The sequence below is a fragment of the Lutjanus erythropterus genome, chromosome 2 (assembly GCF_056507025.1).
Source record: "Lutjanus erythropterus isolate fLutEry1 chromosome 2, fLutEry1.hap2, whole genome shotgun sequence".
Classification (NCBI taxonomy): domain Eukaryota; kingdom Metazoa; phylum Chordata; class Actinopteri; order Lutjaniformes; family Lutjanidae; genus Lutjanus; species Lutjanus erythropterus.
The window spans coordinates 12255711-12272302 of record NC_139318.1 but is presented as its reverse complement, the minus strand read 5'-3'; the positions used below and the strand labels follow the sequence as shown (position 1 = coordinate 12272302).

General features: G+C 41.6%; 1 protein-coding gene across 2 annotated transcripts in view; it reads left to right on the top strand.

The window, feature by feature from the left end:
• The first annotated feature begins 251 nt into the window (after positions 1-251).
• The window catches only part of ndrg3a (ndrg family member 3a), a 46853-nt gene continuing 30512 nt past the window's right edge, over positions 252-16592 (top strand). For both annotated transcript variants that reach the window (XM_084728458.1, XM_084728450.1), the window contains exon 1: positions 252-410. The gene's annotated coding sequence lies outside the window, so the exon portion shown is untranslated. The remainder of the gene's footprint in view (positions 411-16592) is intronic.

Genomic DNA, 16592 nt, shown 5'->3' with positions numbered 1-16592 from the left:
TATAGCGTTGTCGTGTTATACAACGTGCTTAGTTTATACAACATGCACATTGATCCAACAAGCACAAGTCTCGCGAGATTTTCGCAAATCAATGGCTCCCTTCGAGATTCAGCGTGCTTTGAAGCAGAGTCTCGTCTTCATTTTTATTTCGGAGCGGAGTGAGACCTCTTTTGTGCTCTTCCTGACTGTGCTGTGCACCGCCTCCTCCCATTGGCTCCTCCGCGGTGTCTGCGACGCAGCGTGTAGTTCCGCCCAGAGTCACATCGAAATACTAGTTGAGGCAGAGGAAGCGGCAGGAAGGAGGAGCAGTGTGTACTGTATACTTGAATATACATTTTAACGTTAATATTCAACAATATAACTGGAGAGAAATTGACTGGGACCAACCGGACACTTGTTTTACCGACGAGGTGAGTTTTACATCCGCGTTTTCGCGGTATAATTTTCCCATTTACCATTTACAGATGTGCCCGATGCCACAGGAGATTATCTCAGCTCGCTGGATTTCCCAACCTGTTCACCTTGCTGTCTGTGTATCGCCTCGTTTCTTAGAAGAATGAAGGCAGGCGTTAGAAACAACATTGTTGTACTAGAGTTAATTAAAACAGACGTTAAAACACCGGGGCAACCAACGGATGTAGCTACGTTACTTCACTGAGCGAAGCGGCTTCACTTAGAAAACCTGCAGCTCAAATGAAATGAGTTCATCTCTGCTCCTCTCAACAGTAATGCGACATAACGGCTGTTTTCACACCGTATCTTCGTTTTGTCAGTGCTGAACGTGTTAATAGTAGTTTGTTCCCTGTTTCAATCTGTACCTGCTAAATCATAACTTAGGTTCCAGCTATTTTTAATAAAACGAGGCCTGTCACGATGCATTACATTATCAGTTACCGAGCTAAAACATCTAAAAACGTTAGCTTAACCGCTATAGCTTGATGAATGTAGTCAATGTAATGTAATACAGAGTTCACACCTAAAATCCATGTACGAACAGAAATTAACGATTTATATACTAATGACAACAGGTTAGGTTATAAACTAATTGTTTAGTATCATAATACAAGTTGAAGCCTACAAATGCGTGTACTAGAGAAAAATTAACGTGATTTCCAGTTAGAATTTCATTTGAGCAGGACACATTTAACGCTAGCTAACCCCCATCAAAGCTGTGAGTGTGTTGAATGTGTGGCTTCTTGCTTTCTCCCATGATGTCTGTCACTGGAGATAATACTCTTCATTCTGCACATTTCTCCAAACGCTGTCTGAGTCTAGACTTGGCAGATCCTCCATAATCAATCAGACCAATCACAATGATATCATAATAATGTAGATGCAGGTGTTACACACCATTCAGACTCCACTTGATGGATGACAATGTCACTGGTGGCTATGCGAAGGTCACACAGGTGGGAAGTGTAAGAGAGTGGGCATCAGGTGTTTCCCTTTACTAAAAATAACCTCTGTCATTTTGGGATGTATTTTGAAAGGACGGTGTGTTCTGCAGTTTCCCAGTAAAATGTCAAGAACAGTGGGGATATTAAAGTAATTTTAGTTACAGGAGATTTAAAAATACCATGAAGTAGAAGGTCATTATAACCTTTGTATTAAGTACCACAGATATACTATATGTATATTAAAGCCTTAATTCTGTTCTCTAATAAACTGATCTTTAGTGTGATATTGATTCATGGCAATAGGGTTAAATTCAGGTGTTCTATCTCCCACAATGCCCTCAACCAGTGTCACATGGTCAGAAAGGCTTGAATGGAGCTTACACAACAAGCAACAACCAGGCGTTTGTTGTCACTCACAACACTGTTGCTAAAGACTGTTGGTAAGACTCGAAAGGCCAGTAGATAACAAACTATAGTATTAACAGAAAATGTCTTTCTGTAAGCTGATCTGTAAACTAGGCTTTTGTTTTCAAGGAGCAGATAGTGGGTAGTTGAGTGAAGTTTATTGCCATATCGTTGAAATCAGTCTGCTCCTGGTTGATCATTACATTGAATACCTACTGCCTAACTAATGGGAGTGTCATAAGTTGTTTATTAAGCCACATTCTGTACGGGAGATCTTAAAGATCCCAAGGAAGTGTGTCCATCTGGTGTTTCTAGGCTCTGATTATTAACCCACACTGACATAAAAAAAAATTAAATCGGCTTTATGTGCTTTATTATAACACTTTGTTTTAAAGCTGTTACTTCTGTTCTCATTCTTCTCAACTATGGAGGAATTACAACTTCCACAACTGCCTGTAGAAATTAAACAAACTTACCTTAGGATTCAGAGTAAAAACAACCGCAGCACAATGCAACTGTACTGTACTTTATATTGCACTAATACTGTAAGTGAATGATATAATGTCATTTCAATATGTCGGTATCAAGAAACGACACGATTAAGGTGCCTTTCAGTGTGGATTACAATTTGCACATAATTTATTATGGGGATTACAGAGTACAAAAAAAGTGAGAAATACTCTGGTGTAGGAGAGGATTTCTTGCAGGGATGAATGTCAGGGAATAACACTCACTGGAGAGATGGAGACAGTAATTAAGCCACTGTGCTGACAGCCAGTCTGCCTTGTGTTCACTCTCACCTCAGCATTACTGTGTCTATAGGCTTGCCAACCCTGCAGGGCAAAACATAACCTGTGCCAGACTTGGACATTTACTGTGACTTCTTGTCCTAATTGGAATAATAATATTAACTCAGATCTCAGCACGTCTTAGTCACGTTTTGTTGTTGCCTTTCAGTCATCTTGTCCCAACTAAGACTGTTTCTGAAACATTCATAGCCAACAGGATGATGTTCACATCATATTGTGTGTCGGTTTCTCAGCCTGACCCTCCTGGAGCTCTGCTGGTGTGTTTTTGTAACTGAAGTGCATCTGTAATTTAAGCTGTACCGGGCCTAGAGTTACAGCACCAACTCTGCACAGCCGCTTCAAGCTTTTAGACTGAAAACAGCTGATGCATACACATCAGCTGTTTTTTTGGTTGCACACAAACTTCTTGAATTTCCCTTGACCTCTGCCGAAAAGCTTATTCAGACATCTATCACCTTTATCCCTGCTCCATCATTCTTTCTGCAGTGATGGACTTGTGGATAAATATACTAATAGCAAACAAAACAAACGACAAAACACCAGAGATGGTTGCTAGCAACAGGTTTACGTGAGGTTGCAGCAGTGTCCATTTCACACATTTTTCAGACACTCTTATCTGCTGGATCACACCCCTGCTGGAGGGCGGGTTCTGTCTGACTCCATTTTCTTTATCAGCATCAGCAGTATCAGCAGGTGGTGATGAGGAGAAGCAGAGCACAGGTGGTAAGCTTGTTGATTCAAAGTGTTGGATACAAGCCAAGCTGGACCTCTGGACACCCCAGACTGTCCTTCAGTGTTGCTCGTCAATAAGGATCATATATTTTAAGAACCTTCCCCTATACACCTACACATATACAGTATACTTACTGCACAAAGTGTGCTACATCAAGCCTCAGTTCCCCATTTTCTTTCTCTGGGGGTCATCATTTGATTTCCTCTTCCTTTGTCGAATTAAGAGAGACTATGGAGTGTTGGAGGGATGTCATATTTTTTAGGCCAAACAGGAAGTTGCATAGCCGAACCTATCTCCATTGTGCTCACTGCTGGAGAAAGGTCTGGCTGGCGCTACGCATTGTCATTCTGCTGTAGGGGGAAAATGCTCTGGCTTGTTTGTATTTCTCTACACCAATCATAGTCATGTTAGGCAGTGCTACATCACTGCAGAATAAAAGGTTACAGCTATTAGCTATTACAGCAAGCTACCAAGAGGTTAATTTTCTATTTAATCTTGTAGGTTGCTATCTCTGAGGTTGTTGTTTCTTGGGGACTTTGAAAACAACGATAGCAGACACTGCAATGCTGACTGACACAAGTCATCCAATGGCAGGCTTATATCCACAGATTGTATCTAGAAAGTCAGACTAGCATTGCTCTGGTTCCTTCCACAAAAAGCCAATGGATTTTTTCCACTGGATTTTGTATTAGTGCAGAAAGTAAGGTCTGTGAGGAACAAAAGTTTATGATGTGCACATTTAAATCAACAGGATAATCTTCACAAAAAACATTGCTTTTATGGGTTTTGAATCATGAATGCAGTTGGCAGAAGTAAAAAGCTAATGCTAGGCCATAAGCGAGCTACACCATGGTTGGGAGACTCAGCGTCACCACCACAATGAACACAACATTAAAATCTCTTAAGCTTGTGTTAACCACAGGTCTTATTTCAAGCAAATAACAAAAATCCTATTGACTTCAAGATGATGGAACCCAAGGTGCTAATACCCTAACTCGGTGTGGGATTTTAGGATTCTATTCCCACTGAAAAATCTCATTGTGTTCTTCTCATTGTGTTCATGAATATGTGTGTGTGACAGAGATGGGAAGAAATGAAAGAGGATGTTCCAGTTCTTCACTGAGACAAATCCCAGTTTGTCATAGATACAAATAAGCCAGGCACACACTCACCACACAGTAGGCTCTCTTAAACTCAAACATGTAAGCAGCACACAGCTTTATTTACAGTGTCTCATGATAGGCTGCGTGCAGCTTGAATCATTTCATACACGGCTTGGTTTAATGGTCTAGGGAGCACCTCGGAAAGTTAAATGCTTTAGTGGTTGTGACTGAGCAAATGGCAGATACAGTGCCCTGGTGGTTTGAAGATCCTCCCCTCAGGCTGTGTTCCTGCTAGAAACAGTTCAGACAGAGATGATTCGTAAATAGCCAATTTGACGTGGGGGGGACTGGGTCCCTGGTGAGTATGTGTAGCTCAGTGTGAGTCATGACGTGTTAAACACATTTATGCTTTTGATGCATTTGAGGAAGAGAAATAATTGTCCATGCCTTTTCATGACTCACTGATATCTTATTACTGCATTGAAAGTTAAGGATAACTGCTCAGAGCCTCCTAAGAGCCAATTGGGAGCTATGCTGACTGGTAAAGCAGTCCACATTGCGTTGGTTGTCGTGATGAGAAGAGAATGACTTTATGTAAATGATGGTGAAAAAGGTCATTCGATTTCAGCGGCGCCACCAGCTGAGCTGAGGATGGCTCAGAGAGGGGGGGCCCCGTGGTTGCCAAGGACACCGCCGACCTCCACAGTGAGCATTCGCAGAGGAAGGCGCCAGAGGAGCCACCTCTGTGTTTCTGTGGGAGATTGAGTTGTCAGTAATCAGTCATTGTGACAGCCAAGCTGACCACATGGATAACTCTATTAGCAGAGTCTGTGTTCCTGTGAGGCAACAGGCCTCTTAGCACTGATTCAGACAGAGAAACAGGCTGATACATGTTCTGATTCAAAGACCTCCGTGTGTTCACAGGCAGAGGTCTTTACTATCTCTGGGCACAAGGCTTCTCATGTCCCTGTGCTGCTGTGTTAATGTTTTATAGAAGCACTTTCTAATGTTTCCCCTCAGCTTGTTCAACTGATTCTGTGGGTGTGTGTAAGATTGTGAGTGTGTGTGATATTGTGTGTATTTGTGTGAGAGCTAGTGGCCTGGCTACACAGATGGTCTCACTGCTGCTTCCACAGCTGCCCTTCGGCCAGTCTGACCGCGGTCTATAGATCCTGCGGAGCCTCCAGCAGGACTCTGCTGTTCTGGAAACTCTGCCTGTTCACTTGAGCCAGCTGGGACACAGGACACACACACACACACGCTCAGCACACACAGCATCCCCCTCGCACTTTGTCTTTCTCTGGGCTGTCTGCTCAAGTGAGCATGGCAGAGGAAATCCCCACAGACTGAGCGGCAGCTAGCCTAGCGTGGCGGAGTAGGGGCAGGTACTCTGTTAGCAGCACTGAGTGCAGGGCCGACAGGCCTGGCCATTCACTCTTATTTATAGCCAGATATCAGGATGAGCTCCGACTCATTCAGACGGGCTCACACACCTCTCTGACCTATCACAGCAGATTTATCAAGACTCATTTGCCTCATGGTGCCCCTACTTAGTCGTGATGATATTTTTCTCCCTTTTACCTCATCCTCCCTCCACGCCTTCCTTTGTATAAGACCTGTCTATGCTAGTGTGTATTGATTTATTGATGATGTGTGTCGTGTAGCTACAGCTATCTGTATTGAAATTCTCTTATTTGTCTGTTTATCATCGTTTGAAGGGATCAGCTGTGGCAGCACCTTGCAGGGTATTATGTGCAGTGAAAAGAAAGATGAAAAACATCATATATGAGTGTCTGTGTGCATGTGTGTATGCGCATGTGTGTATGAGAGCGTGTGAGAGCACAGACTGAATATATTGTATACTGCCATTGTTCACACCCCTTTAGAACCTGTAATGTAGACCCAGTAATGTCTTGTTGTTGGACCGGATAATATCTCATGGTGTAGGTTTTTGTTCATTTATTTAAAAATGAATAATATTTCAATTGCTCCAGCTGCACTTCTGATAGCTTTGTCCTGATAAATTACATAAGAACAGTTAATGGGAAAATTTGACACTTTTCATGTGTCCATCCAGTCAATGTAGATGGTAATTGTAGTCAAGGAAGCATTAAATTCTTAAGTTCATGCTTTATTGACCCTTTTCACGACAGCCATATTGTCATGAAATTGTGGGCAAACAGGTGCTATCATTGATACTAATTAAAGTTTTGCTCCATTTTGTGTTGCAGAGCCTTTCCAGTGAGTTAATGTACCAACAACACCAACACCCTGACCTGAATGGAACAGAACTTTAATAACACCTGTGTCTGCCCTAGTATTTCATGTCAGAATGGTTACTGTGAAAAAGGTCTATTGACCGACTGAGTTCTCTTGCTCGTGGAGCTGTGCTGGCAGTACCAACATGTACAAGGATGTATTGCACATGAGTTTCCGATCCCCATGTTGCCTTGTATCACCATCCTTGCATTTAACTATTATTTTGTTCACCATGCCATAGCGTTAGGTGGCAAAATCACTCATACAAGGATGCCCCCTGCCATACAGGGGTGCAGTCTAGAAATCCACGTTGAAATAGCATGTGATTTTTACTTGCATCCAGTGACATCATTGAATGCAGGAAGAACAAAAGATTTGGCAGCATTAGAATTTTGACTCTGGGTCAATATAGCACACACTGGGGAATTTATAGCAACACATTTATCTTAAACACTGACTGGAAATATATATAAAAAGTGCCAAATGTTCACACTTGTGCAGGTCTTTTCACTTCTACACAGGCTCTGCTCAGGTTAAAATTGGGTGGAACTATATTGGGAATTAGCCTACCTGAAGTCACCATGTACTGTAAGAAATTTTATGGTGTAACGGGAGAATAATAAATTCATTTGGTGTTTAGGTCTGAAATGACTCCGATATGTCTGGGCAACCTTAATAAAAGTGTAAAACTGTCTAAGCAGGCTAAATAAGTCAAAACACCTCTACCATAGCCTTTTTTTGGTTTAATTAGATGGCATTCAGACAGTTAAAAAATGCAATATGAGCAAATTCAGGGCATTAAGAGTTAATTTTGGATGTCATTACTTTGCAAATTTTATTTTATTGTATTGTCCAGTCTTAGATTGTAGTCAAAGGAGGAGGAGGGGTTGGGGGGCAAGAGGACATGTCTAAGTCAAAACACATTGGGTGCTTTTCATTATGCTAACTTATGCCTCCTCACGTCCTCTCTCCTCCCGTGACCCAGAAATCTTTCCCCCTCTGCCATCATGGAGGGTCTTCCAGTCCCTTAAATACACAGGCGAGGAGAGAGGAGGCCTCTGGAGGAGCCTAGAGCAAGGAAGCACAGGTGTATCCTATGCAAAAGTCTTTTATCAAGTGGCATGATTTGTAAATGCCATACGCAAATAAGTAGAGTCACTTAAGACTGACACTATGGAACCAAGGATTTCTCATTTGACAGCTTTGATGCCTCCATCCTTGTGTCTCTTCCTCGCATGTCTCTCTCACATCCTTGCTGGGAGGAGCTAAGACATAAGGAAGAGATGAAAGTGAGTGAAGCGAGGGGACACATTAGCATAAAGGAAAACACTGACTGACTCATAAGTCTCTCTTAAAACTGATACGCAGCTCATTGTGGGGACCACTTCTTTACTTAAACATGAAGCCCAAAATAGATGCCTGCGTAACTCTGTGTGGCTATACTGTATAGTACAATGTACTGAGCAGGGTGGAACATAGGAGGGCTGACTCACATCCCAGCTGCCCTCACACACAAGGCCTTACATACCATACACATACAAAATTCATAACTGCTACATACACTTCCTTGTCTGACAGAGGCCTAATGGAGTTTCCAGATTGCTGGTCTGAGACATCACTTCGCCAGTGGAAAATATTGCTGTTGGTCTCTGGGTCTGTATTAGTGCAGTAAATTTAGCGTGTGGCTGGAAGTTATGACAAATAATTTTAAGAACCATAGCACTGTATTTGGGAAGTCAGCTAGCTGTCCTCTGAGAATCTCTCACTGTGTGTGTTTTCATATGAGAGATGAAGCATGTTGATCATGCCAATAGATATATGGTTATAAATCAATACAGCCAGATGCTGCTCTTTAATCTCATAAGGCCATTAGCAGATAAAGTGGCCCCTCTAGGAGTAATTCTTTAAAAGCCCTCAGAGAGTAATGAGAGGGGTCTTGTAGGATTAGAGCTTTGTATGAGTGTATTTTCTACTCTGAGTGTGTCTACTAGGGATGCCACAGTGAGGAAATTATTCCACTGGTTAATAAACTGTGACAAAATGTGCCTTGCCAATTATACCAGACATTTTACAAGAAAAGTTATTTCTCATTACTTTGATATCAAACATTAGATATTTAAATCCTCCCCTTACTTTGAACAAAATGACTGTTGTGAAGGTTGGTTCATTAGATTTGAGTTCCCAGGTATATCGGACATCCTCCACAATGACCCAACAAGTGTAGCTGATGTCGACAGGCGAGTTGTAAAGTAACGCTTACGTTAAGCAGAAGTCAGTTGTAATGTTAGCTCCTTCAGGGATAGACACTAATATTTCTTTAAATACTGACCCTTTGGGTTTGGTGGGTTTGGTGGTAAATTTTTGGTGGCCCAAATGTAAACAATGTGGTCTTTCTTTTTTTTTTAAAGGATATTTTTTGGGCTTTTTTGCCTTTATTGATAGTGACAGCTGAAGGTATGACAGGAAAGGGGGGTGAAGAGAGAGGGGATGACATGCAGCAAATGAGCTGCAGGCGGGATTTGAACCGGCGGCCGCTGCAGAGGACTAACAACCTCAATATATGGTGCACACACCCTACCGACTGAGCTATAGGGGCGAACAATGTGGTCTTTCTGATGACAAAAACAAGCTAGACATCTTGGCTAATTGAGAAAACTAGCAGCACACACTGTACAGATTACATCATTAGATGCATCATACTCAAGCCAATTAAACTCCTGCTTCCACTTACTCCTACTTCATTGGTATTTTGTTTTTTCATAGTCCACCTTGTATTTCTGGTTCCTCTCTAAGGATGACGTTTGCAGTTTGAGTAGGCTTTGTAAATCCAGTCTTCACTGAAAACTGGATGCACCGCTCAACCAGCCAGAGACCGGAACCAGACAGTTTTTAGCGTGATCGGCCCTGACCGGTGATCAGCCGGTCAGTGTCACATATCCAATTCTGTGCCTGTCATTGTCACACACGTGTTCTGCACGATGGTCACGTCATGCACGCAGCAGACAAACTGACAGTGACTGACACACCCACCACAGCGCTGATCACAGCTACACACACTCAGACACATGCTTGCATGAAGTTGGTGTTAGCGACAGATTCCGAGAATAGGATAAAGAGAAGACAGACAGTCTACAACGAAACAGAGCAGCTGACAATGTTGCAGAACAGCTGTAAACTTTGTAGCTCTTCAGGCTAATGTTAGCCAGCAGCAGACTGCTGTTCACATTAGGACAGTTAAAATCTCACCTCCTGTTCTGGATGAAGAATAAACAACCTGTATTGATGTGTCTCCTAAAACATTTTCTCATCCAGACTAGTTTAACTTCTGCATCTGTTTTTGTCACGGCAAAATTTTACTGAAGCAAACTGTTGCACCGCATCAGTCTCCAGTTTGTTTACATCTGCTTCCACATGAGATCACGTTAAATCGGGTCCGGCGAAATCCCACGAGATTCCATGATTCTCGCGATTCTTAATCTTAATATAAAAATATAATAAGGTCTGGCTGTAAACTGGAGGACTTTGGAGAAAATGTAAAATAGTATTTAATGAATATTTAATAGTCAGTGTTTTAGTGTGAACATCCAATTTAATTTTTACAAGAAAACTGGCGAAAATGTTTGTGAATGCTGTAAGCTATAGTTCTTAGAGACACTGAAAATTGGAATTGGCCTAATATATGGTTAGCTAGTCGGCAAAGAGTGCGGTCGGCTATTTTCGTAGGCTTTTGAACTAAAAGGCATGATGCATTCAGGATGTTTGTGAACCTGTAACGTGTTGGCTTGTAGTGTGTCATCCGATTCAGTATTAACAACATACTTAGCATTTTATGAATTGCAGTTTTTTATGTGACAAATGAGGGCACCGAAACCAAAAAAGCAATTAAATGGATTTCATATCTATAATAAAACAAAAGCATAATGACGGTGGGGATGGTGGGCAACTAATATAAAAGGTGTAACACCTACCACTGTGGCAAGCCTAGTGTAGACACTGCTTTTAGTTATTTGAGATTGTATGTGTGTGCTGTATGTGGAGATTATTGTGCCTATTTTTATGGATGTCTGTGAGTGCAACAGCGGCTCTCCCCAATCCTGCGTAAGTATCGAGGTCATGGTTTTGGCATGTGTAGAGGGGGGCCCCCTTTTTTGGCAGGCAGGTCAGTGCAGTGGCTGCTACGTGCCAATCTGTGTCTTTGCTGATGAACCAGGCTTTTCCTCCCAGACATACGCACAAAAAATTCAAGTGATGGATGACCAGTTCAGGATTTCCTCTATAAAAAGATGCAATCGTATGGTTCATTAGACACGTTTTGAAGAGACAATGATGTACTCTCTATGAATAAATATCAAGACCCAGAAGACAAGGTCACAAGTCTCCTCCCATACACAAATGCCATTGGATGTGTGTATGTCTTATACTTTCACAGCAGCACTTGCAATATGGTCTCTGTGTGTGTAATATCCCATGTCCCTTCTGAGTACAACCTCTACAACATTTTTATCACCTACATTCTGAGTTATGGCTGGCCGTAGGCTCAAGATATTAAATGTGGAAGTGACTGAGTGGGTCTGCTTTGAGATTCAGAGGGGATGAGCCAATTATAGTAATGCTGTATTTAGCATTTATTAGACCTTTTTAATCCAGGATGGATCAAACAAGGAGGTCGGTATTTGAGGAGGAAGATTTGTTTCTCTTATTAACCGTCTTAAAATAACTTCTCTGACAGATTGAGTTGCTTATCTTACATTCCCTTTTTGCTTTGTCATCTATTCAGCGGTGATGTGCATATATCTACGTCCTTTATGTGGGCTTACACCTGAGCAGGATCATGTCTCAAAGCTGCCTAATCCATTGTTTTCAGCTTGGTTGAAAAGCCAGAGGTGGGTGTTGTTCCACATTTTGAAGTTGGATATTGGATAAGAATAGACCATTTTGATAGAATCATGACAGAAAAAGACATCAGAGGAGATGTCTCATCATAGTTTTTGTTATATTTTCAAAAGAAGACAAAAAAAATGTTCCGTCAGCTTGTATCAGGAGAATCATATAAGCTGTAAGGCAGATGATGGGGCCTCGGGAGAGCAAGCTGTCATTTAATTAAGTAGACATGAAGCATGGGGAGCTGTGTGTGAGTGTGAGTGTGCTCGTTCATCTGTGCGTGTTTGCTGACAGTATCAGCAGGGGATGTTCTGCACTATAGGTCAACTTTTCCATGACAGAGAACAAAAGAGCAAACTCCAGATCAGATTCTTTTCTTGCCTCAAGAATAGAACAGAATAAAAATTCAACTATCTTTTCTATCACCCAGGTTCTTTATTGACCTGACAAGAGGGGGTGGTGGCTAAAATGCCAAACAAATGGATTTCCTTCTTCTAATTCTCTTACCAAACTGCCCAGGTTAGGGCAATAATCTGGAACTGAGCCTTGTCACAGTCCATTAGCTTTACTCCGGCGGGATTGCTACCTCCGCAGAACTGTAAACACAGACTTGGCCTTGTTACGAAAAAGTTGGAAAAGAAATTTCTAGTAACGCTCCCCTGGATGGAAAAGTCTCCCTGTCTAAGAGCAAGACGTCACCACACTGGTGACTGTGCAGGGATAAGTTGTTTCCACTTGTTTGTAGCCCTGACAGCAAAACACTCCTGCACACAAAGGCGGGCAGGCGTAGAAGTTGGGCCGTTGGCAGGAGGGTAGTATCTCTGGAATTTGTGCCGGCCTATTTTCTGTTGTGATGTGAAGCCTGGTGAAGTGCTGACTACAGATTGGGGCTCCAGTTGAGGACAGACATGCTTGTGTTCCTCTGTGATAGGAACTGTCATTACAATAATTTGGTTCCCGCAGAAAGCAGACAGGCAGATGACACTAATTCCTATCGCTGGAAATGAGTTGGTAATTGTGATTGTTGGCTGTGTCCTGGATCTTTTGATGGTCGCAGCCCATTAAGGTGTGTCCTTCAGTGGCTTGGAAGGCTAGGCTAAATCTGCTCTTTTGCTCTAACCGTCTAGAATCAGTCTAGAATCAGTGCAAACATGTTCATATGGATGGTTTTGTCAGCTTTTAACATCTGAAACAGTTCATGATAGGGCAATATGATGAAAAATGTCCAAATGGCCCGCTTCAGCCCAACAACCAGGAATTGCTGATATATTCTTGCAGGTGCTCTCTCCCAGTTTTCCAGTTTGCTATATTATGTTTGCTAGGTTCAATAAATAACCCAAATAAACTCACAGAATGTCAAGAAATAAAATATTGTCACTAGTGCTGTCAAGTGATTAAAATATTTAATCACATGAGTGTCTGAAGTTAATTATGATTAATCACAAAATAATCACACATCTCTTTTGTTCAAAATTTTTCAAGTGTTTAAAGTGTAATTCAAATGTAGCGGTATTAAATAAAATACATTGACCAAAAACAATGAGAAATATTCAGATTTAAAATTTCAACACCACAGAACAGGCAGTAGTTTAGTAAAAGGTCGCTGTTTATATACATTCATCCATTTATTTATTTATTTAGTATTATTATTGTTAATAATGGTTTATTTCTTTAATAAAATATTGTCCTCTGAGGACCTCGCCTATATTCAGCTCAGTCTATATAATGATTAAAAGATACAGAGATATTCATGTTTTTGTATTAAGGCAGCTCTCATCAGTGAGGATGTTTTAGACCACAGCAGACAGCAAACTGCACACTGACACACACCAAGGTGATGAAAAGGAGAGACAGAGTCTGGACTCTTCGTCATGACTTACAATAATGCAGCGCAGTGACAAACATTTTGTGGAGGAGACGAGCAGCCAGTTTGGCCTGTGCAGCGACAGATATTTTAATCTGTAGAGTTTAAACCACAGAACTGCACAGTAACATCAGGATTCATCATCTATAAAGTTTTTATATCGGTCAGTACTTCACACACTCGCTCGCCCTCCCTCACTCCTCTCTGCAGCTCGTCTCTCCTCCCCCGCTGTTACAATCAATTAGCATGAAGTAGTTAAGTATTTAAAAGAACACAAATCTGACTTGGAGTAAAAAATAATGCACCACAGAAGTGTATGTTAATAGTATGATTTTTTTTTTTTTTTTTTTAGATTCTTTTTGGGGCTTTTTGCCTTTATTAACATAGGACAGCTGAAGATATGACAGGAAAGGGGGAGAGAGGGGATGACACGCAGGTGGGAATTGAACCAGCAGCCACTGCAGAGGACTGATAGCCTCAACACATGATGCACACACCCTACCAACTGAGCTATATGGGCACCCCAATAGTATGATTCATGATCATAAATAGATTTCATATCAAGTTGACACATCTGTCTATATTGACATGCTTTCTCCCCCTCTCTCTCTGCTGTGGGTCAGCTTTTTTTCTTGACTTTTACTTCATTTCAATCCATCAGGACTTGCTCATATCCCTCCTCCTGTAATTCTGTTTCTTTGCACTGAGCCAGTTGCCTAAATAGACAAGCCTGTTAACATTGTCGGGTGACAGAAGCTCGCGTCTTCGCCTCTGTGAGCTAATTCGTTTCCAGCTGGTGATTCAAACTATGAGTCAGGCCAATATAACAGACCATGCATCAATCACGCATTAAAAAAATTAGTGGCGCTAAAAGGAATTTGCGTTGGCACATTATTAACGTGTTAACTTTGACAGCCCTAACTGTCACAACTACTTTCCCTATTAATCTGAAAAAAGCTGCACACGTTCTAAATTCAACTTTCTCTCTTTTAAAGAACTGAGAAATAATTGTTTTGATAACTCATTTTCCTTTAACTAGTTCTACAACTCAGTAGCCATCATCAACTCTGCCATCATCAACTCAAATAAGTCCTTAATTCTCTGTGGCTGATGTGAAAATATTCTGGCTGCAAGGGCTGTTTTTCTCTCACTAGTTCTTCAGCTCAGTGGGTGTGTACTTTGCTGCTGAATGAGTGTCACTGAGCAGCAGCTGTCACTCGTTCTTTGGAGGAAGACCAATACATTAACAAAATAAAATACTAAAAAATATCCAAATAGCCAACCAGCAATCAACTGCACTAGTGACTGATAGCCATTATATTCATCCAGTTGTGCAACCCCAGAAGTTAGTGTAGAAAACCATGGTAAACTGGGCCAAGTTTGTAGTATTTAGTTCAGTGTGTTACAGACAACTGGCAAAAATTCCCCAGTTAACGGTATGTAAAATATACTTTATGTAATTTCTAGGTTTCTAGGAGAAACAGTGGAGGTTATACTCTGCTTCTGGGCAACAGAAGGCATATTTGGGAAAGGCGTTGTTGGCCCTTCATGATATTATCCGTCTAGAAATAGGCCAGCTCATCAATGCTCTGTCTGAACCATCTCCATAGATCTGCAGAGGCTCAGGAGTCATAATGTGGTGTCAGTGTGGCCATGATGTCAAGGAGGAATAAACGATGACCACTGTTTTTTCTATGTATGATGCTATAGTCAAGTGATTGATTTGTCTCCTATGGAAAACTACCACAGAATTTTTCGTACTTCATGGTCAAACTACTTCCACACTAAGTCAACAGAAATACATGGTTTTGTGTAAAAAAAAAAAAAAAAATTAACACACATCAAATAAGCCACTTTCTCAGAACTGGTAAAAACTTGCTGTCAGAGAGAGAAACCAAAACATTCATCTAAATTTATGCAAGTCTGAGCCTGTTTTCAAGCAAGAAATCCTTTTGCATACCACAGAAGATATCCATCAAGGGATTGTGCCTGTAAATATTAATACATATAATAAATAAACCATAATGTTTTTGAATTAATAAATTGTTCATCTGTGTAATGTGGCAAAACACATAGATGCACATATACAGTGATTGTAGACACTCTCCTTACTCTGTAACTGTATAGTTTTGACTGTATTTCCATTGCATTAGACGTGACCTGTTTGTACTGTATTTTTCTATATCACCATCAAGCATAAGCCCTTTTTAATCTCACTGACAATTTTTTTTATATTTTTTATGTGAAAGACTGAGTTTAATAGCAAGCACAACCTTTCACCACAATTTCACCACCTTTGCTGTAAACCTCTCTTACTATAGAGGGTGACAATGTGTGGACAGTGAAAGGTTTCTGTTATCACCATGGCAATACACCTGATGGCTGAGTCAGGGTCTCCATAGAGACCCTGAGGTGGGTTAATATGAGGTTACTGTGCTGACATTCACTGTGGTCAACCTGAGGCCAAAGAGGTCAAAGTCATAGCACAGCCATGATGTGAATGATAATGACAAGAAGTAAATCTGAATTCATGGTTGCCATGGTGATAAAGAGCAAAGAGGCCTAATTGAAGGGGCTAATAAAGGGAGGGGTCAGCATCACAGCTGGGCTCTCAGTCGTCCATCATGCATCTTGCCCAGACCTCCTGACGGCCCAAGGTGAGATGGAGATGGATAGACAAAGACAGGGAGAGAGTGCGTAGAGTGGAGGGGGAGAGGAAGATATGGGAGGGAGGAAAAGCGGGAGGAGGAGCAGGGGATGTGTTCATCGATCTCTCAGCGCCGTCTGCTGACATGGCAGCTACAGGACTCCTTTTTGTTGGCAGAGACACGTATATCTACAGTAGGTGTTTTGGCACACGCGTCCGTGTCCACACATACATGCATCCTGGCACCTGCATGCGGCTCAGTGTTAAGGTAAAGGCACATCCTCTCTCTTCTTCCAGCCATAGAGACAGGATGATGTGTGTGAGGTAGGAGAGACCGGTGCTTGCCAGCATGTGAGGAGAGAGGGAGGGATGCTAAATAAGTTTAATAAGTCTATTTATTAAACTGACAGATTTCAACATGCCTTTGCTGTAATTGTATCTGAATTAAAAACTTCCCGGTCTCCCGGAGGCAGCGCTGACACTATGCTAGAGTG